Raw genomic sequence first — 27,969 nt, 5'->3', positions numbered from 1 at the left:
GGGGGAAGGTGTTTCAAGATTTGTTGTTTTGTTTTGTTGTGTTTTTTCTGTTATCCTACTCTGATTTGATTGGTAATAAATTCAATTAATATTTCTCTGAGTCTGCTTTGCCCATGACAGTAACTGGCGAGTGATCTCTCCTAGTTCTTACCTCAACCCAGGAGCCTTTTGTTGCATTTTCTCTTCCCTGTCCAGCTGAGGAGAGGAGTGACAGCACAGCTCAGTGGGCACCTGGTGCCCCATCTGAGTTTAAGCAGGGTAAATACCCTTCCCCTTCTGACCAGGGGGCAGACATCCACATGGATACACACAGTTTCTAGTCTTCCATCCGATGCTGCTTCCATTCAAGTGGAAACTCATTCAGGAAGTTCTTTCACTTAAGAGGAAAATCTGGGAGAAACAAAAGAGAGAAAAAACAGTCATGTGATTCGTTATTACCAGTCACAGTTATAATCCTATTTTGGAGAATGCAGCATACAAAAATTAAGGATATAATAGGAAATCTCAGCTGGGATGATCCTTTACTATATTTTTCCTAATACGTAAAGAAGTGAACAGATGAGACCCAGCAAGAAAAAGAAGAAATAGGGAAAAAAACGTTCCCAAGGTCTGGCTGGCTCTGGTATTTAGAGTTTTACTGATATGAGCAATAAGCATACTGAGAAATAGGAGTTACAGAAGATCCTTCCCAACTTCTGTACACTTTATGGACTGTTGAATTTTCTGTCCCATTCTGGCAAACCAAAGTTTTGCCATGTCCCTGCAAATACCAGCGAGCTCCCAGAAATCTCCAAATCTGGTTAGTGCTTTTGACAGAAGTTCAGTTCCTGAGCAGCCTGTGGTCCTTACCTTGCTTATCCTTTGTCAGGTGCCAATTAAATCTTTGCAATTTTTGTGCTGCAATCTGCTGTTTCCAGGGTCTGGAGGAACTGGAGATGGGTATTGTTGGGATAATTCAGAAGCAGCAGGAGTTTTGTGCATTTCACGCTTGTGTTTCTCAGCTAAAGCCCAGATTTCAACTGGCCACAGCTGAACTGAGAACAAAAATAACCACACAGCCTACGATTTGAGCTTTGATTGAAACAGCTTCCTGAATTATTTGCCCCAGTTAGGTTCCTTGCACAGACCCATGCAACAGAAATAGCAGAAGCATCCGAGATGGGGAATTACGTGTCCTGTCGGCCGGCCGAGCTGGATGGGCTGCTCCATTGTACATATTTATGGATCTGAGTTGAACCCTCAGGGTAAAAGTGAACAAAGAATAGACTGTTTTTCTCCTAAAGCATCTGGGTGTAAGTCTTATTTTGCCAGCAACCGTGGTGTTTATGGGCATGTTTTACTGGAAACCTGCTGCTTCTCACAACGTTTCCTGAGTGACTGTCTTAGTAAAACTGCATCTGGAAATGACAAGCACACAGCTGTAAATCTGAAAAGCAGTGTGCAGCCCTAATAGCTAGCAGCCACAGCACAGCTGTCCTGCTGAACATTGGAAAGATTTACAAAGACAAAGCAGAGCAATGAATACATTTCTGAGTGCTCTGTGATCACATTACACCTCTTCCTCTTCAAAGATATTTTTTTTTTGTAGAGGTAGAAGGGACTATCACTGCTCTTTGAGTTAATGCCTCAGGCAGGTAACCTATTACTGCTTACCTGCCTAAGGCACCCAGAATTTCTGCCCTGCACATTTCTTCCAAATCAATGGCTAATGCTGTATTATATCACTTCCCATTTTCACCTGAGTTGGATCCATGACAAGTGCAAGGCCAGTAAAATGAGCCAACTTGAAAAAAATGAAAATAAAAATACTGTTGTTACTGCGGTGTGCATCATTTTGTGCAATGCAGGGAGTGTTCCTACAGTAGAATCCTCACAAAATAGGTATGCAAGGGGAAGAGATGAAGGAGATTTGTGCTTTTCATTATCATGTGCCCTAAGCTGTGAAATCCCATAACCACTCTAGACCTCAATCTCCTGGTGCTCTGAAGTGGAATTGCAAGGGAATGGTGGCAGGAAGGGGAAACAACCAACACACATCAGAAATACTGACTTGGCTGACAGGAGGAATCGTTGCTCCACTGGACCAGTCACTGTCAGGCAGGACTGGGGACTGAAGCCCAGGTTTTGAAATATGAACAACATGTCATATGTTGATGAAACGCAGTTGCTCTCTTCTGGATAAAAAGCTAGGCAATAACCTACTCACTAGAAAAAAAAAAACAACAAATTATTTGAATAGTAATATTAATAATAAAATTACTAAAAACTTAAAAAAAATATTTTCCATTCCCAAAGCAAAGAGTTCTAATTCTTTACTTCAAAATATATAATACTTTCGAATGCACTGCAATTTTACTAAAATGTAAACACAGCATCTCACTTGACCTAAGCATTTTTGCAGTTCCTGCAAAAAGTAACACTTAAACATATCAATATGTAGATGTGTGTTTGTGTAAAACTAGGTGTCTTTGGTTTTCAACTAGATTGCTTGCTTAAAACTAGGTGTTAATTTTATGCATATAAATATACATATACATATGTACATAAGTACTTAAAACCTGTGCACTTCTGTGCTTGGTTTTGGATTCGCAATGGTAGAAAACCAATTATTCTCTAACTTTTTTTCTGAAGGTGATCCTAGTGGATGTGTCCTTAAACCTGAGCAAAAGCCAAGCTTGCTAAATTTGCATCTGACTAGTAACTCATATCTACTGCAGGCTTCAGAGAAGACCGAATACAGACTTTAGAAATTCATCAAACATCCTTTCTGTGAACCCAGGTATCTAGATTTTTGATAGTTTTTACATAAAGACCTGAAAAGGGCTTCACTAAATCAAATAAACCTCCAGCCAGGACTTGTCTTTTATTTAGAAGCAAATACATCGTTTCTTTATAGGCCATTCATTGCCCTCCTATGTCCCTGATTATTCCTTTATCTATTCCCCTGCTGTTATGCACTCCCACCTCCACACCCCCAGAGCTGCAGAACGCGTGGGGTCCCAGGAGAGACCATCAGGGCCCTCGAGGTGACCCCAGGAGAGACCATCAGGGCCCTCGAGGTGCCCAGCTGGACGTGCTGCTCTCCCCTTTCCAAATCGTGTAAAGGGGGTTAAATGGGGTCCTTGAGAATCACAGCTCTGGGGAGAAGGAACTGAAATGTCTCTTCTCCTGGACAGTTTAGTTTAGTCCTATAAAAGGGAATATGATTCCCGGTCCATAAAAAGCTTTTTTTCTTTTTTTTTAGTTCTTCTCTCCCCTAATCTTAAAACCTTGAATTTACCTTTAGATTATGAAATAACAGCTATGTAGGATTTGGGAGGAGTCAGCAGCCACCCTAAAATACCCATCATGATTAAATCCTCTAAAAACATTTCCTATTAGTCAGGCACAAAGCAGCTGGCTAGAAGTGTACGTTTTTGTTTCTCTGCAGTGCCATTCCTTTGCTCTGGCCCTCAGTTAACAGCAATGATAATTCTCCTCACTCAGTTTGTTTGAAGATTAAATTAGCTGCTATTAGTTCAGCTCTTTGAAGATGTACCCAAAGTGGTAAGTGCTAAGTATTATTAAATGAATTTTAGCCATTAGACCCTGGAGAAATTTTGTTGCTTTCTATCAGTGCTGGAGCCATGGTGAAGCCTGGGCTGTTCTATACATGATCACCCCAGCCTCTGGATCCCCCTTCACCCAGCTCTGCTAAGAGCTAACCAAGAGTTTCTGTCCCTAAAAACAGTCACCTGAAAGGCATTTAAAGGACCAGGCTGTAAACTGACTTTAAGGTTAGTCTTCACAATTAGGAGAACCTTTCCGTTTCCAAGTGCTAGCTTGGAAAATTTCTCTTTCTTTTTTTTTTAACTGAACTTTAAAGAAGCAAATTATCTACACAAATTATTAGGCTGAACTTTGATTTAATTAAAAAAAAAAAAATCTGTCAGCCTATCTTTCCAATTTAAAGGAAAATGGGCAACTACACTTTCCATTAAATTCCTCCAGATTGGAAAGGGTGTAACAGAGGTAAGATCTGTGTCCTTATTAAAGCCCTCTAGTGGTAGTTACACTATTTGTCAACACAGGAAATTGCCACATTACTAGACTATATTATTTGGAATCTTTAAAGTAGATGCAACTAACAGGATAGGAAAAAGATAAATTGTTTTCGGCAAGGTAAGTCTTTCAATGCAGAAATAATTGTGATTTATATATACAGGAGTAGTAGAAATTGTAAATGCCAAACCATGCAAACACAAAGGCAGCAAGTGCCACCCTAATCAAACTACAAGGCCTGTCCTGCAGGAACTGACAAGTGGTATGGACTGAGAAAGCTTCTGCAAAATCAAAGCTGACCCAGTTCTCCCACATGCAGGGTCAGAGTAGCTAAACCTCAGGATCTGAGAGTACTGATGCCTTGCTGTGGAGAAGTTGCCAAAGAATGAGCTGCACTGGCAACACAGATAAATGACATCTTTCATTTCTTAGGGCCATAAATCTACCACTTTTCACCAGCCACTATATTGGCATTATGATATTTTACTTAGACTTCTTTCCCTCCTCTGTTAAGTTCTCTTTCAAAACAAATACACAAATGATACAGTCTGAGGCAGAAGAGACAATAACAAAGAAGCATTTCAGTGAAAATATTGCTGAAATTACAAACAAAACCAAAGCAAAACCTCAGAACTCAAACAAGCAAAAAACCATCATGTCAATAAAATCAGTATAGGTAGGACCACTGCTATTGTAACTTATCTTACATCACGACTACCGTTTGCAAAAACAAACTGTGTACAAAATTAATACTTAATTTAAGCTTAAACCAGGTTTTGTAAATACAATAAACCTTACATTTCGTTTCTAGAAGCAATTTCAGGATTTTAACAATAAATTTGACCTGCCCAGAGCCTGTCAAATAAGCAGCCTGCCTGTTTCAGCCCCCGGGTTAATGGACTGTCTGTATATTCTGCATAGGATTGTACCTGAAGCCCTTTCAGTTGTGGAATGGCTAAACAGCAGCTGACGTGCCTGGCAGAGCATTCAGTGTTTCTCAAGAGTGACTCTCCCAGAGTTTTCTGGGAGATAAAAGCTTTACTCTGACGGTTCTGAGTGTTTCTTCAGCGTCTCCTCTTAACCATCTAGAGGATTTTCTGGAGTGCTTACATGAATAGAGGTGCTTATTAGAAGTACTCATTTCAAGAAAGTGTTTTGAGAGTGAAACAAGAATTATAATAGACAGTCAAGAGATCCTTTGGAGAAATGAGGCTGGTACTGGAACAGGCAGAACATCCTTGCTGAATAAAACATTTTTGCAAAAAATATCAAAATTAAGCATGACAAGAGATCATTTCCAGAAGGGAATGCTCTTTGCCCTGGGTACTTCACCATTATTTTTCTCATGTTCCATGAGAACTCCAGTATATGAATCGTCTTTGGACTTTCCCAGAAAAGTGTTTAGGACATTTATTTGTACTGTAAACATTTGCTAAAGTAATTTTTTAAAAGGCAAGATAATAGAGTGCTCTTGATTAGTACAGTCATAAAAACAAGAATAATAAAATGTATGCTGTTTTGTTCCCAGTTATGGTATTAAACAAATAAGACTTTGAATAAACAAAGAAATATGCATCACTTACTACTATAAGGTTCTCTGAAAGTTACCTTTGAAAAAAAAGGATGATCACTTGGTAATGTATAGGCCATGTCCAATAAAAATGTACAATGAACATACTGTGTGGCAGAGTTTAATTTCCTGACTCTTGTGGAACTTAAATCTCAACTTTAATGAGACTGTGCTGTTGCACAAAGGGCACCGTGAAGCAATGGCTACAGTGCAAGCTGAGTGCAGAAAATTGTGTTCTTTTCCTGGATCTGATTGGCTTCCAAATTTATACATGTCACTTCTACAGCTCAATTTCCTCCTCGATAAAAATGGGACTAACAATGGTTTCTCACCTTTGACATTCATGGATGAAAAGTGCTAAGTATTATTAATTCATGAATTTATCAACCTCAAGCAGAGTTGTGACCTTGAAAATGGAGAAGTTCCAAAGAGTCTGCAGAGGCTTCTGGGGAGATCATTAGTGCTATTTATTTTAGCAGGCAAGCACGTGGATGTTACAGTGATGCTTGCAGGGCTGGAAGAGGAGAGACAGCAGGACACATTGGAGAGCGTGGTGGTTTTCATGCCCAGATAGAATTATGAGAGCACAGCATGGAGCAAAGGTTGGAATAAGCCCATCATACCTAAATGGAAGGGCCTCTCCCCTCCTGGGAGATGCTGAACAAAGTTTTGAAAAACTCTCCATGTTTCAGACCTTTATCTTATGGATTAGTCACAGCAATCAGTCATAACTATTGATTAGCGTGGCAGTACAGTGGAACTCACAATAAAACCTCCTTCTCAGTAAAAATCCCTTGAGAACATTTTTCTTTTTTAAAGTATTAAAATGATCAAGGAAACTGAGGTTGGGTTCTGTAAATCTTTACTAAAGAATGGCAAAACCAAGACAATTCATCATTTTGAGTTCCACAAATTCTCCCTAAGAACATTTTTCATATGGAAGTCAGCTTTAGTCCATTGGTATTTCATAATTCTATACAAAAATAGGCCAATATTTTGGCTTACAAAAAATATTCAGTGTTTTATTGACTTGCCTTTTTGCCTTATTGCAAAGAGAATTGGAAAGCCCTGAGTGAGTTACAGCTCAGGGTTCTGCAGCTCTTCAGTCTGCTCCACAATTTCCTTTCTGCTCTTTTAGCCTATGTTAATTGTGCACCATTGCTGTCGGTGGAGCATGTGTCCCCTGCTGCACTGAATCACCAGAAAGCAGCTCTTCCAGTCCATCTGTGACAGCTCCAAGCACAGAGGAAACACTCTCTGGATACGCTGATTCAGTGTGGCAGGGGATAAGTGGGCTGGCAGAAGTGGCTTTGTGCATTTTAATAACTGAGAAGAAGAAAGGGATGGGAATGACATTCAGGAAGCAAAACAGAGAATATAAATTTTCTCTTCTTGACTAGCCCAACAAGCTTGTGCTTAAGTTGCATTCTAAGGGCTTAGAAATTTAGTTTGGACAATGAAAACTTCATGCATCTCTCATAAAACATTTATAGTATACTTCATTTTATCTTATATAACAGATAATATACATTTTACCATATAAAATGTGCTTCAAAAGGTTTGCTTAGGGCTTTGTTGTTGTTGTTTTGGCTTGTTCATGATGGGAATTAGTGATATATATGGCAGTAGCTTGTCTAAAATTAGAGAATGCACAGAAAGAAAAAGAAAAGATCAACCAAGCAAAATACTTTTCAGGATTACCCTACAGGTACTGCCAGTATCTCCGTGGGTAAACAGATGTAAACACATAACCTTTGGTGCTGCAGCTCTATTCTTAAATCTGATAAACCAGTGAGGTTTTTGCCAACAAAGAACCAGGTAGTTATCTGTCATATAATGTGTACATATGAAATCTAGAGATTAATACATGAAATTTCTTTTAACAGTCTTAGACCACGTTGCTCATACTGGAAAGAAATTTTGGATATCAGGAAGAGATGGAAAATAATTTCTTTTCTTCTCTGTAGCATCTGAGCCTTCCACACAGATCAGACTGAGATTTCAGGCACTTTCCTCACCCCAGTACAACAAATACATCACAACACTTAAAAGGAACAGATACCAGTGGGACTCTCAAATAGGAGCACTCTGCCTCATAGGGAAAATAGTGACCCTATGGATTTTTCAGTTACAATGAAGTTATGACTCAGTGAATCCTAAAATACCCTTGTGCCCTGTCTTAAGCTGCTGTTAAGTATTTATGTTCCATGTCGAGCTACTGACCAGCTCCACATGGATGTAATCAGGCTTCTCTAGGAACTAAGGGTTGCCTTAGCTATTTATTTTTTGCTTAGTCTCCTTGACATAAAGGAGTTTAGGACACTTTTAACAGAAAAAGCATTGGAAGTGTGAGATAGTAATATTTTTTCCTATTTTTTTCCAAATCATGAACTAAAATGCTTTTAGTGGCCTTAGGAAAAAAAAAAATCTTTCACCATCCCATCAAACAAAAGAAAAAGGAAAAACACTTTTGATAATGGAAGTTCAGAAAGCCCTGTCAGAACTCTCTGACTTTCCCAAATTTGATTGGCAACATTTGACCAGCTGTAAAGATAGTGTGTGTGCCATAATCTTTAGCCTTTCAATCTGAACTGACTGTAAAAGACTCACTTTAATTTAAAACATAAACAAATCTCTTATCTATCTTTCCTATTTTGGAAGATCAATGCAAACATAACTTAATAACTAATATAAGCAATAAAACTGCTGCAAGGAGAAATTTATGGGACATTAATCTCTAGATTCTGTATTTGGACTGGAAGTGATTACATGATAATGGCGTAAATGCTTTGCTAAGTGAATACAAACTTAAATACTGTATATATCAAATGTGGACATGCTGAAGAATAAATCTGCAGTACATTAATTTACAGAAAGAAGTTTCTTAAATGAAACCTTCTGAAATAATAAGTCCAGGGAAGTGAGCAGGCCATCATTAAAGGGCAGGAAGTAAATTCAATGTGAGTCTATTAAATGAGAGACAGCAAAGTTTTCCATTGAAAACAGTGAAAAAATAATGACAGCCTTTAGGGTTTCCCTCCACCAGGTAGGAATCAACTCTTTATGCAGCCTGGAGATGTTTGAAATTCATTAATTAAAATGGTCCAAATTGTGGGGTTACCCAAACACGGAAGACTGCATATTCTGTAGAAATATTTCTTCCACAAGAAGAAGGCATATAAAAATACAGCCCAAGGTGCTACTCTTCAGTCACCAGGCCTTTGACTCATCATGAAGGGACCTGAAAGCTTACAGTGGTTTGCACATACACATTCCATTCCTACACTCAGCCCCCACCGTTTAAAAGTCAAATTCTATGTAAGACTTAGGCTGCAATGCATCATTAATCTTTTTTTATGAGAAAATATATGTAACTGTACTAACAAATGCGGTTCTGCATATAAAGTCCTGGTAACCAGCTGTACACAAATGGAGATCATCAGAGGTCAAGAGGAAACAAAATCCTTCCCACGCTGATTGCTCTTAGGCAGTACTAGCATTGAAACATGGCCATTTCTGTACCTCCAAGTGGGCTGTAACACTCAGAGTCTTACAAAGAGTCTGGGTAAGAAAGCCACAAACAAATTTCTTGTGTTATTTTCTGTCTGCCTTCTCAAAGCGCTTCTATGCTAATTTAACTGGGCAAAAATAAATAAAGATGATTCCCCTTGTCCCGTTCCAGTGACCTTCAGTTAAACTTAAACCTGGTTACGTTGCTGCAAATACCTTCTCTGTAGAAGTGAAACAGAGGAAAATGGATTATTTTATAATTAGAGTTGATGGTAGCCCATCAAAAGAAGTTGTAAGGTTCCATGGTGCACTGGGTTTGGGTGGCAAGGCTTTGGCAGTGGTGGAGCTACAGGAGTGGCTTCTCTGAGGAAGTGTCAGAAGCTTCCCCTGTGTGCAACGGAACCAATGGCAGTTTACACGAATTAGGCCTCCCTACAAGGTGTTAAAGTGCCTTATAAAGAGAGAGGCCCAAGATTTCAATGGATTAAACGTTGCTTCACTCAGTCTTGCCCAAGCTCTCATTCTGAAAATTGAACTGTGCCATTTACGTCACTTCAGCTGCGCAACACCAAGTGCAGCAACCTGTTTTTATGAAAGTAGATCTTTGTGACTAATGGCCATCTATCAAAACAAAATGCTCACTTCCACTGATAAGTGCATTGCAGGAAGACAAATAGCAGTGTATTTGTTGGCAAATAACATTTCCCAACTTGAGGAAACAGCTGGGAAAGACGACTGTCAGACAGGTTTGAGAAGCACAGAACAGACAGGAGCAGCAAGAAAGGTGAGGAAACATGACCTCAACTCCACCCAAACCACAGGCCACCCACATTAATTCTCCATTACTTATGGATGAAATAGGGATTAACTCTTCCCAGCTTCTTTCTGTTTTCCTGCCATGCCTGAAAGCAGTGACCTGTGGCTGCAGCTTCCACACAGGCTCAGGAAATTCCCAGTCAAACCCTCTGCATGTGTCTCACATGAACCTTGGGAGAACTCCAGTAACAAAGTAGTCAAAGCGTGCTGCAAAAAAGGGCCATTCCATATCTGGACACCTAGTGAACAGGAGATCAAGGAAAGAGAACAATCCCCAAAGCAACAACCAATGAAACAGATGAAAAATAGACTTACGCTTTCTCTCTGTCTCAGACACACAGAGCAAAATAAAGGAATGAAAAGGTGCTAGTGAAATAAAAGCATGGAGATGAAAAAGGGTAAAGAGCAAGAATATAGAAATTTAAGAGTAAAGATACATAATGGGAAAAAAACCAAACCAACAAACAAAAAACAACCACAAAAAAACCAAACAAACCTGCCCCTAACCTGTCAAAAAGGGTTTTGGGAAGCTTAGCCTGGAAGAAAATCTGAGATCTGAGTAAGAAGGCAAAACTTCAACTTATGAGCCCAAGAGGGATGTCACAGTGTTCTGTTAGCTTTCCAGCAAAGAAGTAAAAAAACTGTGAGAGCAATGTTGATTGGCATCCTAATGTCAGGCCTCTGCTGGTATATATATGAATAACTGAAACCAGACCTATAGTCCATCTTTTTCTCTCCAATTCTTTCCAGCTGCTTCTCTAAGTGTACTGTCACAATCCCTGGAGCAAGAGGTTTGCTGTTATCCCTTTGATAGCACTGACATATTTCTTTTCCAATGTTGGTTTTTTTTAATGCTATGTTGAGAAAGCCATCATTCCATGTACTCATAAAAGAGAGCTAAACATGGTAAATAGACGGCCCCTTTGGTGTCAAAACTTTTGCAAGAATTGCCAATATATCCCTGTTAATAAACATCTTGGTTTGGATTTTTGAAAATAAACCCTGTTACAAAAATCTTGTACTGCAATCATCACACTGCAATCATGGCCTTTTTTACCACACAGCAGACTTAAGCCATTTGCAGTCAAAAAGAACAATTTGCACTAACTGTCCATGAACCATTTATGGATTCCACCTGAACTGGAGTCATTATCAAGTCAACACAGAGCTATTCTGTAGGTAAATTCAATGATGATATCCTTTTTTAAGCCTGCAGCACACAGGATAAAATACCTTACTTATTTACAGGTTTTTTTCCTCTGGTTACTTTTCTTTTAATTTTCCTTCTCACTCTTTCTTGAGTCTATGGCCAAGAGCTCAGTCTTTTTGAAAATAATTTTCAGTATTGCAACTTTTGTGTATATGCACTTTTAGAACTGATTCCTGATACTCTGTGCTCAGGTGGGAGGAAATGAGTGATAGGGACATTAAGGGCTCTTCAAGGTATCCAAGTAATTTTGAAAAATGTAAGCCAACCACAACTAGTTGACAAGGACTTAGCACCCAGGGAGTTCGTATTACAGGCTCTTTGAAATGATCTCCCATCCCCTTCAAGTCACAAGGTCCCCATTCATTTAAGCTGTGCAGGATCAATCCTGTTAGGCTGAAGCATATGCCAAAAGATTGTCAGAAACTAATAGCCAGGACATTTCACAGTAAGCCTTAATTCCCTGGAGGAATATGGGGGTTTAATTGACATGAATAAGAGTTACATCTTCAGAGAAGGCTTTTCAGATAAGGCCTCTGATATTTATCAGCTGCAATCACTGTGACTTTTAGTTCTAAACAAGAGACTCTCAGGCACATTTGCACCTTCCCTCAGCTACTCCATGCAATGCCATCATCCTGTTCTATCCCATATTGCCAAATTGCTTTTCTTAAATCAGGGTGGGGCTAATTTAGCAAACAAGTCGCTCAGAAAGGCTTTGCAGAGTAAGGAGAAGTGACGTTTTATATAAAGTGATTTTTCAAATGTGTCCTCATGAAAAATGTTAAAGAAAAAAATTTTAAAGAAAATGGACAAGTTTGTAAAAAAAAAAACAAACAAAAACCCACATTGTTAATGGCACACGGTGGCCAACAGCGACAGTGGCTGAGGCTGGGACTCTGCTGGAGAGCAGAGACTGCTTCTCTCCTAACGACTGTAAGCCTACGATGAGCACAAATTTGAGTGAGGAATTTGAGACTATTATTAGCTTTCATCAGTCCCTCTGTGGCTTATTCATGGAATCTGGACAGATCCCAGAAGCACTGCTTCTCAGCCCTCATTAGGCTTTGCAAAATGAGCCTCCCGTACTTGGAAATACCTACTTGGCACGGATTCTCTCTTCTCTCTCTTCTTTCAGAGGGTGTTTTGTTGCAATATTCAGGGTTCATACTGGGCCAGATCCTTCTTCAAGAGAAAGGCTGAACCGCACTCGCAGCTTGTAACAGTGAAGGGAAGGCTGCTCATGTCATTATTTCTTGCAGCTGCATACATACATCGACTAAAAATGTCTGCATAAAACGATGTTCACATTCAAGCACCAGAAAAAAAACCCTTCTGGACTACCTTTGTTACTGTGTGCCCTCACTCTCTTTGATATACATAATGCACCAGACTCACTCACTTTCAAAAACACAGAATCAGTGACCTGTGAAAATGTTCCTGATCTTTCAAACATGAGCTCTGTTCCCTCAGCCCCCTAATCAAACAGAAAGATCATTTATGTAATGAACCATCCACAAAAGGCTTTTATTTAGAACACACAAACCTGTGTGTCACTTTCTGCTCCTAACAGACAGCACAGCAGCACAAAAGCAAATTCACGTGGATGAGCTGGCAAATAAATAGTCCTTTAACAGAGTAGTCCAATGTTAAATTCACTTGAATTAGCCAGACAGGAGTTAAGTTTGAGATGCTCAGTCTCCTGACTGGAAAGCTTAGGTAGAGGTCAGCCAGAGATGACTTTTGTGAACAATATAACATCCAGAAATAATTGGTTTGCCTGCCAGAGAAACAGACCTACCAAAGTCATGAACGCTTTCTGTTTTGAAGAATGGGCATCAGTAGTGCCAGCTGACAACCTTCTTTTAGCTGGATTCTGACTTGTTGCCTTCAAGTGTTTCATGGACCCTTAAAGTAATTCCAAATTTTTCTAACTCTTTGCGTTTAGTTCACCAAATTTTTCAACTTCAGAGAGAAATATTTGGTATTTATAGTCACTAAAATTGCAAGATGATTTCAACAGCCACAGTTCTTTTCTGTCTTATTTTTCATGCTTCTCTGACACAATTTCTACCACCATTCCACCACTGTATATTTTTCCTTCAGTTAGACTAATTAAAGAAGTATCTTTGATCCCATGGTGTGTTGATAATAGCAGCTTTTTTGTCTAAAGCACCAGCAAACAAAGAAAAAAATCAGATCAGTTAACTGACTTTACTGAAAAGAATTCTGATCCTCAAAGATTCCTAAATGAGTTTTTTGTGAGTTTTTTTCAATGTAGCAATTTTTTTATTCCCTCAAGATTTTAAGTGAGCTAGTTACCAAAAATTTGTAAGTGGATGTTGGTGTATTTTTGTGTATATAAAGGCCAGAAAAACAAAAAAATATGATGGGAGATTCAGTTGGCATTGAATATAACCACAACCAAGGTTTAGAGTTCTGCCTCATGGATGTCTTACAAAACTGACAAAGCCTTCCAAATACTTCATAGAAAATATTCAAAACAAAGAAGTAGTATGTCATGTGTGCAATTTTTTGTTCTTTGAAAAACCAGCAATAATTCATTCAGTTAGTATATTCAAGAAACATACAATTAGGATCTCTTTTCAGTAGTATTCTGTTCATTTTTGCAAAAATAAAAATGAATCATGCCAAGTGGACTCAGAAGACTACAAATATTGCTGTTAATTCTGGGATATTCCACTTTTCTAGTGGCAAGAATTAAGAGTTGGGAATTTGCTATGTCTCAGTGGAAAATTTTATATTATAAGTTATCATTAGGCAGTACCAAGAATACCACTTGTTCTCAACACACTTTTCTTTCCATAAACCAGGGAGCCAGAACTGTTCCCCAGAAAAAGGAAGAGGAATAAACGAATTTCATATAAACCACCAAATGTTTCTGGTCAGACCTCAATTATTTTTCAAAAGCTTCATGGGGTGGTAGTGGTTCTGTTTCAAATTAGGGAGATGTCCAAGCAGCACGCATCAGATTGGGATCTGACTTCCTCAGAACACAGAGATGCTGCGGTCCCAGGCTGATTCAGTTTATTGTAGAAATAGAAAGCATATGCAGAGATTTAACATGAACACAACCAAGGAACACAGGTGTTTGTTTTGGAGTTTCATCTGCACCATTTCCTAGACAATGTCTAATTTGCCTGTTTCAAAAACCACTGACTGGGTAAGAGCTGGTTTGCCCAGACACAGTTGCTTCTTTTCTATGAAGCCTAGATTTTTGTACAACATAACTAGAATCATCTAGTTCCCAGTATTTAAACTTGCTGCTACACCCAGAAAAACTGCATTTCTCATTATTCTGTGATGCTGAATAGCTAGTTGAACTCATCCATCAATCTACCTTAAAGATTTTAATATGAAGACCCAGCTGTGCTGCCACTGAAAGCCATGTTACAGCTCTCACTGATGGACACTGCTCATTCCCAAGGAATACAATGTACTTACAGCAGGGATGCTTCAGAGCATTTGGAGCTTTGTACACATACATCCATATACTGTACAGCATTAATTTCTTAGCAGTGGTAGACAGGAGTCTAAATATTGCCATGACCAAAGCCACAATAATCAATAATAATGATGAAATAATCACTAATAATAATGGCCAGTCTTCGCGAGCGAAGATCCGGGGAAGGTCTTTCCACCTTCCAGCCTGCGCATTGGATTTTTTAGGTGAGACACAGTGTGCGCGGAACTGAGCCCACCCTTTAATCCTAAGGTTCATCTGCCGGGGCCAAGCGAGCTTGGACGGTGGCAGCGAGGTCCTTAGGACGTAGGTGGGTTGCCTTTAAGGGCTAACGAGCCCCACCTGCCCGGGAGTGGCCCTGACCGGGAATCGAACCCGGGTCTCCGCGGTGATAGCGCGGCGCCTTTACCACTAGACCACCAGGGGCAATGGTTATGGAATTTTCACAAGGAGACCGTGAAAAATTCAAATACACACTGATACAATGCTACAATGCATTTGTAGCATTGGCCAAATATTCTGTATTCAGGCTGTCTTTAGTTTTGTCCAAATCAATGACACGGTTCCTTACTGAACAAGCATGCTTTCCTGTAAATCTTCCATGGACAAACACAATCATAGAATGATGGAATCATAGAATCATTTAGTTTGGAAATACTTTTAAGATCATGAAATCCAACTATTGACCCAACACTACCAAGTCCACCACTAAAACATATCCTAAACACCACATCTCTATGGGTCTTTTAAATATCTTCCAGATATGGCAACTCCACTGCTTCCCTGGGCAGCCTTTCCAATGTTTGATAATCCTTCCTGTGAAGCAATTTTTCCTAATATCCAATCTAAACCTCCCCTGGCACAATCTGAGGCCACTTCCTCTTGTGCTGTCACTTGTTACCTGGGAGTAGAGCATCACCTCCACCTGGATACAACCTCTTTTCAGGTAGTTGAAGAGAGCAGTTGTTTTCCCCCTGAACCTCCTTTTCTCCAGGCTAAACACCCCCATCTCCCTCAGACTTGTGCTCCAGACCCTTCACCAGATGTATTGTCCTTCTCTGGACATGCTCCAGAATCTCAATGTCTTTCTTGTAGTGACGGCTCCAGAACTGAACAAAGTATTCAAGGTACAGCCTCACAGGTGCCTAATTACTGGAATTAATTCCCTTTTTCTCTAAAACTGGAAACAACCTTCAGAACTTTCCTACTTGATATTCCAGTCCTTTGCAGGCTGGATTCTGTTTTTTTTTTTCTTGGACAGACTTTAAATAAAGTCAAACACTGTAATCCAAAATTTTCTCTTACCTGACTGCACGATGCACGACAGGAGAAAGATGGAGGTGCCCCAAAACTGCCAGTCTTCATTTTTCCACCTCCTTTATTTCCTCACCAGCCTTGTAATCCACAATAAAACCCTCTATTGAGAACCTTTCTTAGGCAGCTCACAAGTCCACCTCCAAAGTTTGTCTGAAACTCTGGCTCAAACAGCTAATTAGTGATCTTACCTTTTATAGCCTCCTCTACCCTTTAGTTTGCTAACCCTAATCAGCTTTGCCCATTTGAATTCTCCCCCACATGCTCAATTCCAACTAAGCTGACATTTTGTCAGGCTGGGCAGCTTCTTACCTTCCTTTCAGTTAAGTTTGATAGTTTGATCACATAGTCAAGATACAATTACTCTGCAGGCAAGAACTGCAACCTTTCCACTGTTTACTTTGACCGAGAAATACCAGAGGTAGAAATGCAGTATTTGAAACTTTTTTGAATGGGTGAGATTTTCATATAGTTTAAAAGTGAAAGGCAAGAAAATATTTAAAAACCAAACAAAAAAATTCTTGTTATGAACTCATTGTTCAGAAAACATGAATGGCTTTCAATTTATTGATCTTATACTTCCATCAAGACTAGCTCAAAGAGGAAGACAGCTCTAAAATTTGACTGTAGTGGAACTTCTTACTTTCTTATACTCATTTTTAGAGAAAGGCAGTTTCAACCAGAATTGTATTTGTGTATGGGAATATGTATGAGGAAAAATTTGTATGAGGAAAAGCAATTAAAGAGATCTGCACAATTTAGTAGCCAGGTTTAGATTTTCTTATTGATTGTGAGTATGAAATAGATTACAATTGAATTTTTCAAAACTGTTTAAGATTAGCAACTCTACTGCCTTCCTAAAATAGCCTCTGGAATCTCAGAAAATATGAGCAAAAAATTTAGAGCAACTGCTCTGCATCATTTCTGCAGAGGAATGTGACTACTGAGACATTCACCATCCTTTATTTGCTAGACAGGGACAGACCTTTTAGACAATTGACTTCATCTATGCAGATTACTGACAAAGGATGTTAAAAGGTCACTCTAAATCGTGTCCCTTCGGGCCATTTGGGCTTGAGTGGTCCTGTCCACAACTTATTTTCTACAGTCCGCTGCTTTTAGGTAGATATGAAAAGAGCATTGTGCAAAGCATATATTAAGACATCTCTGCATGACCTTCCTTTACTTTTTTCAAAGATTTTGGACAGACCTCATCTTTGTGGCAAAGGTCAAATGGGAAACATCTTGAAAAGAGCTGCTGAAGCAACAAGGGAATGTGAATCCTTGTGCTCTTCTGCTCTCAGCCATGAAGCTACTGTACCTTATGAGTAACTTCATGGTTCTTTGTTCCTTTGAGATCATTTATTAAAAAACAAGCCTTTGAAAGCCCTCTTTATTTTCAGTTTGAATCATACAATTAAGGGGAGGAGGTGGAAGGACACTTAAAATGTTTTCACTAGAGTCACCTTTGTCAGTTGAGGGGAATGGTCTGCATTTACAAGAGATGAAATACAGGTCCATGAAACATAATCACAGAGACTGTTTGGTGTTTGAAAATGACAGTTGTACTGAAAGACTTCATTTTGAGTAGCATTTTATTATAGAAATCTGACAGTTCGGGAGGCTTGATCATTTGTGAAGTTTCTAATACTATATTTCTATTATCTTTTAGCATCCAAGACAAATCATTCCAAGTCTGCCCAGCTTCACAGGTTTTAGTATTATTTTTTATAGTTTAAGATCTTACTGATTGTCTTGACATGCCCTCCTATCGATTCTGTTCCAGAGCAAACCGTTGTGCTTCTGTTACGAGAACTGTTAAAATTTTGCTCTCAATTTCAGCAGAAATCCCCCAATCTCATTGAGATAAGCAAGTCATAATATGTCATACCCAAAGCCACACCACATTTATGGGAAACATGCCATTATTAAAGACACCCAAAAAACCAGGTTTCTTCAGATATCGCATTTCTGTGCCTTTCAAACAAAATATTGGTGTCACATGAAGAGCAGGCAGCCATTTGAAAAATATGGAACAGGCCTTTTTGTAACTTCTGTAAATCACAGGGGTACTTATGATTTTAATTTTGTAACACGCAGAGAATATTTAATTGATGCAATGTCAAATCAGAGCTCTGTGAAATTTAGTAATTCTAGAAATATATTGAGAAAATGCACTTATCCCAAAAATCAAGCAGAAAAACCACGATCTGGCTTTTAAGAATCTTCCTATGCCAATAATTCAGATTCTTTTTCGAGTCTAAAAAGCAGGATGTGTCTATTTAGTGTAATATGACCATAATGTTATCTAACAGAAGTCCATAGAACACACGAAACATTTGTCTTACAGTCCCTAGGTGAACACATTATCATTTTCTTCTTGTCACTCAACACTGAACATGTTAGATAACAACCTATAATAGAATTTAATATAATGGTTTCTCCAGTCAATATTGGGACGAAGACTGAGGTTTTGCTAATGGAATCTGAGTAGCCAAATCCCTTGGGCAGCATGGATGATCATATCAGCCTTAAAATTCAGCCAAGCAAAAAATTGTGTCAACATAATTTTAATATTGGAAAAAGGTTGTTACCTTCCTACCTTAAAATGAAAATTCTCACATAGAAATGTATATTTAATAGAAGGTTTTTGAGAGAAATATTCTTTCCTCAAGGAGTTTTTTTTAAAAGAGAAATATCTTCCCCATTCACCTAATAACACTTCAAGATTTTCCACCTGCCCTCCTTTTCCTATCTTGCTAATAAAAGGAGAAGGGCTAAGAAACAAAACAAAACAATCAAAATAAACCAACCTAAAGTTATTTAATTATTTTTATTTTTAGCCCTTGTCTTTTGAATCATTTAATTATGTGAAAAGAAAGGGAGACTTTCCTACAGGCAGATTAGAGAGGTGGTTTACTGGTTGACTCAGTACCTACCTCCCACCATTTCTGGATGCACAAAGCAGCACTTTTAAAGCTCTTCCAGTGCAGAGGAAACCTGAGAGCTTCACATGCGCCCCATCTGCGTAGCTCGAAACAAGGACACTAAAAAAGACCAGCAAGGGTCTTTTTATGGGAGAGGGAATGCAGCTCTTCTGCTACCATTCCCAGCACCAGCTGCCTGAGGCTGCACCAACACTACTCAGGCAGCAAGTCCAAAATGCAATTAGTTCCAAAAAGATTGCTGATCCAGGCATTGACTTCGGGCACCCATGGGTAACCAAACATCCTCTTCACCTCTTTGATCTGGTCCTTAAAAATAAGCAGGTGATGATAGTAGAGTCTCACCTATTGTTGCCTTTCCTCATGCAACAATCAGTCACTTTAACAGAATTCAATCTGATAAGTCAAGTTTTATCCTCAATTTTTCTGGTTCAATTAACTTGTAATAACCCAAACTCTCAAGGCAGCTGAAAACCAGTCAGGAATGATCTTTCATTTACACTAACATCTGATTCTTGGGAAATGAACTGTAATTATTGAAAATAGCTCTCCAGTTGAATCCATATACTGTCAGGAGGCAAATATATATTAAGAAGTTATTTTGAAAGTGCCAGGGACATGGAACTATAAGCATAAATTGATTTATGTGAATTTAAATGTCACTCTGTATAATATAACTCTCTTTTACTGATACAAGTGTAAAAAACATCTTACTATCAGTATTTTAATAATGCACAGATGTAGTGGCAGCTGTGACATTTGAAATTTTTAAATTATTCATATTAGTTATTTTGAAAGTAAGCATCACTCAAAAATCACTATGCATTTATATTTACTTTTCATGTATAATATAGAAAAAGTAGTGTTTCTATTCTATGATAATAAAAAATACATGCCCTAGTCTATAAATCCCTACTTACATGTATTTTTGTTAAGGCTCCACCTTGAGAGTGGAAAAATACCAACACCCAATTGAAGAAATGGTGTCTTCCTGTAAGACTTTGCAGCATAAACGGGCAAGAAAGACAAGGAATGGAAAAAAAGAAAACCTTGTTATGAACTTTATGATTTGAGGCACTGAGGGAGTAAAAGATTTTCCCCATAACACCATAAGAAGCTTCTGACAGAAATAAGAAACAAACCAGAGCTCTTAAAACTGCAGTCTTGAGCTCCAACCTCATGGCTAAAAATGTTCATGAAATATTAAAGATTTCACAGGAAACTCTGTTGTGAATTAATATGAACAGTTGCTAATATAATGATTGAGTTTATTTGACCTATCTGTCATCTGAACTCCTGGCCATAACAAAACAGGTGGGGTGACTATGCCAATTAAAAGAGTATGCAAGTGTATTTCAGATACATCTCTTCAAATCACTTGGTTTATTTATTTTTTTCACACTGACCTTCCTGAAGGTAACTTGGTGCTGATGTTTTATTGTTGAATGTCTTCCTGTGAGAGAGAGAACAGAACAGGTTCTGGATTGATGCAAAAATAATTTGCTTGAAGTCTGAATAGCACAGGAAACAAGACTGCCTCTTAGCAATTCCAAAGAGCCTTGATTCTGGAGAAAAAAAAAAAATAAATAAAAGAGGAGGATTTTGGAAGGTAGATGTACTCCACAGCTGTCAGTTCTGCCACACTATGGGCTAAAACATGAATAGACACATTTTTGACTAACTTACTGCAAATTAAATGCAGCTGCTAAAACACTGCCTGGCTAATCTTCAGGTATGTTACATTTGAACCACATTGCTGAAATGCTATGCCAAATTAAGCCATGTCTTATGGCCAAAGCAGAGATTAGTCCATTCAAAAAAAGACCACTAAAAAAGTGATGAGTTTTACTAAAACACGAAGATAAGTAAATGGAATCAGCCAATTTCCCCCTCTTCCCTGTCACATACACACACACAAAAATCAAAACAAAGTACAGAGAAAAACAAGAAAACTACTTCTTTTCAGAAACTGCAATGTAAAAAAAAAAAAAAAAAAAAAAGAGAGAGAAAATTTTCACGGTGCAACACTGGAAAAACAAACAAGGGGCTTTCCCAGAACAGTATCCTCTTTTTAAAAGCATCAACTTAAAATAAAACGGGCAGGAGGATCTTTGGGTCACTCAGTTACTCATCTGCATCCTCATACTCTACTATGCTGCAATTCACCTCTGACTGTTTTCAATTCCCTGGAACAAAACAAAATCATCTAAGTGCCAAGGTCACAGAATCACAGAATATGCCAAGTTGGAAAGGACCTACAAGAATCATTGAGTCCAGCTCCTGGCCCTGACCATCCCCAAAAGAGTCACACCATGTGCCTGAGAGTATCATCCCAAATGCCTCTTGAACTCTGTCAGGTTTGGTCGGTGCTGTGACCACTTCCCCAGATAGTTCCAGTGCCCAACCAACCTCTGGGTGAAGAACCTCTTTCTAGTATCCAACCTAAACCTCCCGTGACACAACTTCAGGCCATTCCCTTGGGTCCTGTCACTGGTCACCAGAGAGAAGAGATCAGTGCCTGCCCCTCCTCTTCCCCTCATGGGGAAGTTGTAACTGCAATGAGGTCTCCCCTCAGTCTCCTCCAGGCTGAACAGACCAAGTGCCCTCAGCTGCTCCTCATATGGCTTCCCCTCAAGGTCTTTCCATGGCCTTGACCATCCTCATGGCTCTCCTTTGGACACTCTCTAATGGCTTAATATGGCCCAAAACTGCCACAATATTCCAGGTGAGGCCACCCCAGTGCAGAGCAGAGCAGGACAACCCCCTCCCTCACCAGGCTGGGGATGTTTTGCCTGATTACCCCTTGGCTGTTAAACCAAGTGTCCTCTACAGACAGAATCTAGAGCCAAGTCATAGCTGGGCAAAGTCCCTGTCCAGCTTTCTCCTGACAAATCAGCCAGTTTGCTCCTCAGGCTTCTCCTGGCTTTGGCTGTATACATCTTGAATCCCCCTGTACAGGCTAAACCAGAGCAAAATTGTATTAGCATGAAATGGAAAGAAAAAAAAAGACAGAAAGAATTAAAAGGCTGGGAGTAACCAAACTTAAAATAATCTTTTTTGGTTTAATTACTGAGCTGGTAGAATGCATTGCTGTGCATTGTTAGTACAGTGCTGAGAGTATGAAAAAAACCCTCAAAACTACACAATAGAAGTGTAGGAGAAGGAGGAATAGAAACCAGGTGCTGAAAAAAAAAGGTACAAGTAAGAGTATAATTTTTGGCACTATACAATTATCCTCCACAGTCTCAAGTCTCACTTGCCTCACCAGGTCACTGTAATATGATTGTCGCCTATAAAAATCACAGTAATCTTGTTTTTATACATATCTCACTCCTCCAGGTTGCAGCTCTTCTTAGCCAAAATAACTTCTTTCACAGCATACCACAACAGAGATCGACTCCTCCTACATGCATCACTACCATTCCCAGTTATTTTATGTTCAGTTTAATTTACAGACTTGTTGGAACAGAAGAACACTAAAAACCAGCAGTTTTTTAGTGTTTGTAGCATGTCTGGCTGACACTGTACGAATAATGTAATCTAAAAGGGCCATATTTTCCCTGGGTTTTTACACAGGGGCTGAAGGGGTTTCAACTCCTCTTTATGCCACTTTTTCACACCAGAATCACAGTCCTGCAAATTGCCCACAAATTGCTGCTTGAAGAGAGCATAAAGCACTGTACTTCAACAATAAATTAAGAAAACTAACATTTTAAAGCCTATATGTTGACAAATATTTTAGCAGTCATTTTAAAACACTCAGTTCCTCAGCAAAGCCTCCTGCCATATAAATGAGAGGGGCTTGCAGTGGGAACGGATTTAATGCTGTCCTCTGATTTAAATGCTTAACTGAAAGATTTCTTTGTGAAATAATTTTGGGAAATTTAAGCAGAACTCATCACAGAACTGGATATGTTTCTGAAGGGTCCAGAAAGAGCATCCATAACCACTGCAACACACAATCCTGCAAAAGTGGCTGATGGGCCACACAGGTCCACACAGAGCAGGAAAAGAAGCAAATCTCTTTTGCTATTCAAGATCAGCAAATAATTAAACCATCAGAGGTAAGAAAAGTGGTGTCTTTTACTGAAAAAATAATCTATCTTGGTCTTCTCTCTTGTTCAAAAGTTGGCATAAAACACCTATTGATGTTTGCCAATCAGCTTATATAATCTACCCTCATATGCCAAATGTATTTTCATGATTAACTAAAATTCCTAATACCAGCACACAGTGTTAGAGAATGTATGCAGCACACTTTAATCAAAGCCTAATGCAGGCTGATAATGGTCCTTAATTTTTATAAGCAGTCTTAAGACATTTAATAAAACCTTTTACTTTTCTTTTAACAGTAACCATCATTTCATGGCAAAAATTATTAAACTTTTCATAGAACCATTCGATGGACTTAACACATTAGCTTCTTTTTCATGTTAACCAACTCCAGTAGAAGAAACAATGGAATCTGACATAGCTATAACACCAGCCTTCTCCAAGTCTCTCCAAAAATTTCTCCTTCTCTTTCATAAAAGCAACAGATTTTGTCATTTTTTTTTGCCTACCCTCCTTTTACAGATCAGCTCTAGTCCTCACACAAAACTTTGTGATTTCCAATATAAAAGCTCACCTTTTATCCTTACTATTTTTATTTTTTGTCTCACATGGTCTTTTAATGAATTACTATACCTGGACTCCCTGGCTTCTTTTTTTCTCCAGTCTCTTGTGATTATACATCTCAAAAGCCTTTTGAAATGTAAACAAGTTATGCAGTCAGGATGCTTTTCTCATCCAGCACTGCATGGATTTCTTGAACAAACACTGATAAATAGTGCAGCATGATTCTCCTTAGTGGAACCTGTGGTAATACATCAAGATTAAGGAAATGATTTTGAAAAATGTTCATATACATCTCAGTTCATAAAAAATGAGGGTTTTGACTGTATAGGAGACTAAACTGGATTTAATTTCTGTATATGATAAAAATCTCATTAAAATATAGAAATTTAAACATCCTAAACAGATGGAATTCCCACTTACTGTCCCACATATGGGACACAGGTATCTGCAGATGTATGTCAAAGTATATCCCATTTTGTTCAGCCTTGGTTCCTCTTGCAAGATGAGAATTTATTACAGGTAAATATATGCTCTCAGACTGACCATAATTTTTAACCAATGTCATAAGCTACTGTTTCTTCTTTGGTAGAAGAAAGGAAAGTTGCTTTTGGCAGTTGTTCTTAATTCTTGATTTATGGAGGCCCAGTATCCTAAAATGCAAAGGCTTTTCTTCTTCCTCCTTTGATTACAGGGTAAACTCTATTACATCCATATTTGCATCTTCTCCCCTAGCCTGTATCAAATGTTACAGCTTAAAAACATCTCTGACAGAGTTCTGGACTCTCAGCCTTCTAAAGTGAATTATTAGTCAACTATTCTTTTGTGGAAGGAGGAGGCATTTTTCTGTTTGACATCTGGCAGTCATTTAAAGAACTAGCAACTCCTCATTCAGAACAATACACATATCTGATTTGCTTTCAGTATTTTCTTGGTCTAAATGCCACCCTAATGCTGCTCTTGGAAGGAAAAAAAAAAATGTTGGGTGGAGCTCAATTCCAACTGTTAGATTTTCACTGTACCTCGTACTACACCCGATCCTTAACAACTACCTAATGTGCAAAATCTGTTGTTTATACAGATCTGCAGCTGGCTCTGTCCCAGTTGCTTGAGAGTGATATCTAAACATAAAATAATCTCTGTATAAACTGTGGGTTTGTAAAATATGTAAGCACTCCGTGTTTGTTCAGCCCAGGTCGCTTGCTGAAAATGAAGGTTATTCCTGGGTGATAACAATCAGATGTCAGTTCAGCGGAGAATCTGAATTCTTCCAAAGTTTAATTATGCTCAAGTGACAAGGACATGAGATGGGGACAGATTAGGTAGAATTTTAAAGAATACCATCGGCACATGCAAAAACTTACCCATGGTAACTGCACTTCCTTGAATTCTGTGGAAGTAAAATCAAGTAAATTAAACAACTTTTAAATACATACCTAATTATGAGATTGCACCCTTTGGATCATTAGAGCTGCAATCAGGAACAATGCTTCTTTTCTGCTTCCACAGAATGGGGATCCTGCTGTAATGATTAACTGCTGCTGAAGGATAACACGAAGTAAGGTTAAAACATTTTTTAAAAAACTTAGGCAATGAAATGCATGTGACTCTTGAATGACATAACTTGTCATGTTAAGGGTCTTGTTCCTGAAATGTAAGTAAAACAGTACATTTCAGTTCTGGTACAACTTAAAAAACTATTTGGGGTGTAGGAAGTTAATCTTAGGACAAAAGAAACATTAGCTGCATTAAAGTATAAAAAAGCATCTTTTTATGTTAGAAGAGAATACCATGGGACAGTTAAACAAAAGAGTACCTGAAAAAACTTACAGATATGGTCTGATTTTAATGTCTGTTTTATAGGAAAACCAACCAGGATGATCATTAGATAATTTTTGGCAAAATTATTATTTTAGGCTTTTCAATCTGATATAATTGTAAATATAAGACCTCCTACTTCAGCCACACAAATTACTACTTACCTGAGCACATTCCCCACTGTTAATACAGTTCAGTGATCAAAAGTAGCACATACAGTTTGGTAAAATTAATCCTTTCCTTTCTGATCCTTTCCTGTAATCTTCTGCAAGCTCCAGAGACCAGGATCTCTTTATTTGGATGCCACCGTAAAAAATACAGGGGTCTATTTCCTTAGGACATACCCCATAAATGAACATGTCAACAAACAGCACCCTGCAGTGGAATGACTCCCCATGTGCTGAGCTCCAATACAAAATTTGTCCTTCCTCCCAGTTAGCCTGGGACTTGTACCTTCTCCTCAAAGGCTTTCCCTCTAAAACCACCACCTGACATGGAGTATGTCCACCTCAGCAATGAAAACGCTGGGAGACATTGGGGCAGCTAAGACTAACCAGCATGATCTTGCAGAAGTTTAACATATACTCTTATATTCATTCATACAACAAAAAAAGTGAGAGCCCTTGAAATTTGTCACTTTTTGAATCTTCAAAGTTTCTTTCTTTTTACTGGTTGAATATTGAAAAGATCAGGGTATAGCTGTCTTAATGGAGACCTTCGGTTTAATTTGTGCCAATCTTCTCTTCCAAATCCCATCACCTCAAGCCTCTTGGTGTCCGTCCTGAACTCAAATTCTTTGACTTATTGCAAAATACTCTTTCTGTGTCATAAGACCACTTGGAATACATATGATTTAGCCACAACCACAGAACCTGTTGGGTAAGCAGCATTAAGGTTCAGATGTGGAGATGTGTATTCCCTGTTACAGAGCTGGAAACAGGGTCAGGACGTGCTCTCCACAGCAAATGTGGCTCGGGTAATGTGCTGTTAAACCACTCCAGCCTCACTGTTCCTACAAGCTTTTAGTCACCCCTTCTCTCCTGTGATTGCTTGAGGGCTCTGTCAGATTCTGTGGCAAGGCAGTGCACTTGCCTGTCTTTCTATAGCAATAATAAACTTTATTGGTTGCCTTTTTTTTTTTTTTTCCAAAGGGTGCTCAGGTTGCATTTATAGGATTTGAAATACCGCAGCCTTTCCCTAAGGATTCATGCAGGGGGTAGAAAAAGGCAATCAATAAATTGTGTCAAAAGAAAAAAAAGGTGGGGAAGAATATGTCTTCACAAACCTAGGGAATTTTGGGATGAATTAGATTGTTTCTTTGTGAATAAGAGAGCTAAGATTAGAGTTGAGTTCTCTCTTTGGGAATTTCTAATAATCTCAGGTGGCTGTGGTTGATTCTGAGTTTTTAGTTCACCTTCTCAGCCAGCAGCTGGCACAATTTCAAACAACAGAAACACACAACTCTCAAATAAAAATACAAAATTGACCATGGTAATCAACACATTGCAAATACAATTAGAGTTCAGCACTTGGATCAGAGAGAGACATGGCATCATGACATGGCAAACGTGCCTGTTGGGACAGCTGCTGCACCTGACAGCCTCTGCTTTGCCAGCTCGTGTCTGCCTCTTGTCCTCCACAAGGCACGATCCCAATCCCACTTGCTGCCCTTGATATTGTGATCTGTGCCTGCTGAGAGGGGGCCAGACCATCTGCACCAGTTCTGCAGGCTGCATTTTCAGAAGTGCTCTGCCCTCACAATGAAGTCCTGATTTTCCAGAGAGGCTGGCACCATCTTACTGCAGCATACCAAATTTTCAGAAGTGCTTGGCCATCAGCAGTTCCTGTTGACATCAAGCCTGTCTGTGTGTTTATCTACAGCTGTTGCCTCTTTCGCGGGTCCTTCAAGCATCTCCTTTCCTGGTGCCTGTGTCAGCACAACGACCTATCCCATTGTCAGGCACGTCTTTAGGATGTGAGGTCACACCATAGGGGAGAAATCACGGTCCCAGCCAGCTGGTGGGGTCTGCTCTGCCTTGCTGGGGCTCTGCCAGCAAATGTGGCACGGACACAGCTGCAGAGCAGCTCCATCGGCTCTTTCACGGAGTCCTGTCGCTTTGGGTGGAAGGTTCCAGGACTTTCTTCCCAGTGCTCTAAAACAAATGAGACAGATCTCTGCATAGGAGAGGAAAAAATGCAAGGTTGAATTGCTGTATGTGAATCACAGGCTTAGCATTTCACATGTGCGTGTGGGTCTGTAAATAGCAGAGACACCAGCAGTTAAACACTGACTGCCTCTAACCAGTTTCACCTTTGCTCTTTGTAGGAAGACCTGATGACACTTTGAAAATGGGTGCTAACCTTGAGATGAGGTTCAAAACAAATTGTCCACATTTACCTCCTCTTTGGAATTCTCCATGGAGATTTTCCTCAAGCTTGTACCGTGGATGCAGCACACAGATTTCTGAATCTCCCAGATTTCCCAGATTTCTGAATATTGCTCAGGTAAAGCCAGCTTTTCCAGAAATCAATCTGGATGGAAACTGTATCTGCAGACACAGAACAAAATATTCTTGTTTTGTGAACAGTTTCCCTGTATTTGTTAGGTTGCCACCTACCTAAACAGAAGCACCAGAAAGTAAAGCCAAAT

The 27,969-nt window shown here is 39.1% G+C and overlaps 2 long non-coding RNA genes across 3 annotated transcripts in view; both read right to left on the bottom strand.

The window, feature by feature from the left end:
- Nucleotides 1-162: 162 nt before the first annotated feature.
- Nucleotides 163-25,036, bottom strand: LOC126636407 (uncharacterized). 2 transcript variants are annotated; one of them, XR_007627959.1, is made up of 3 exons: nt 24,938-25,036; nt 20,294-20,452; nt 163-390 (listed from the first exon to the last, which is right to left on the bottom strand). It is a non-coding gene; the product is annotated as an uncharacterized LOC126636407 (long non-coding RNA). The 2 variants fall into 2 exon arrangements; XR_007627958.1 differs by lacking the exon at nt 163-390 and adding an exon at nt 2,060-2,205.
- A 1,674-nt stretch (nt 25,037-26,710) lies between these two features.
- The window catches only part of LOC126636275 (uncharacterized), a 36,920-nt gene continuing 35,661 nt past the window's right edge, over nt 26,711-27,969 (bottom strand). The window contains exons 3-4 of the long non-coding RNA XR_007627941.1: nt 27,718-27,868; nt 26,711-27,472 (exon numbers count right to left, since the gene is read on the bottom strand). This is a non-coding gene — a long non-coding RNA (uncharacterized LOC126636275). The remainder of the gene's footprint in view (nt 27,473-27,717; nt 27,869-27,969) is intronic.

The sequence above is a fragment of the Myiozetetes cayanensis genome, unplaced genomic scaffold, assembly GCF_022539395.1.
Source record: "Myiozetetes cayanensis isolate MyiCay16 unplaced genomic scaffold, myiCay2020 scf13, whole genome shotgun sequence".
Lineage (NCBI taxonomy): Eukaryota > Metazoa > Chordata > Aves > Passeriformes > Tyrannidae > Myiozetetes > Myiozetetes cayanensis.
The sequence above is the reverse complement of the archived record's forward strand: the minus strand, read 5'-3'. Positions and strand labels throughout refer to the sequence as shown.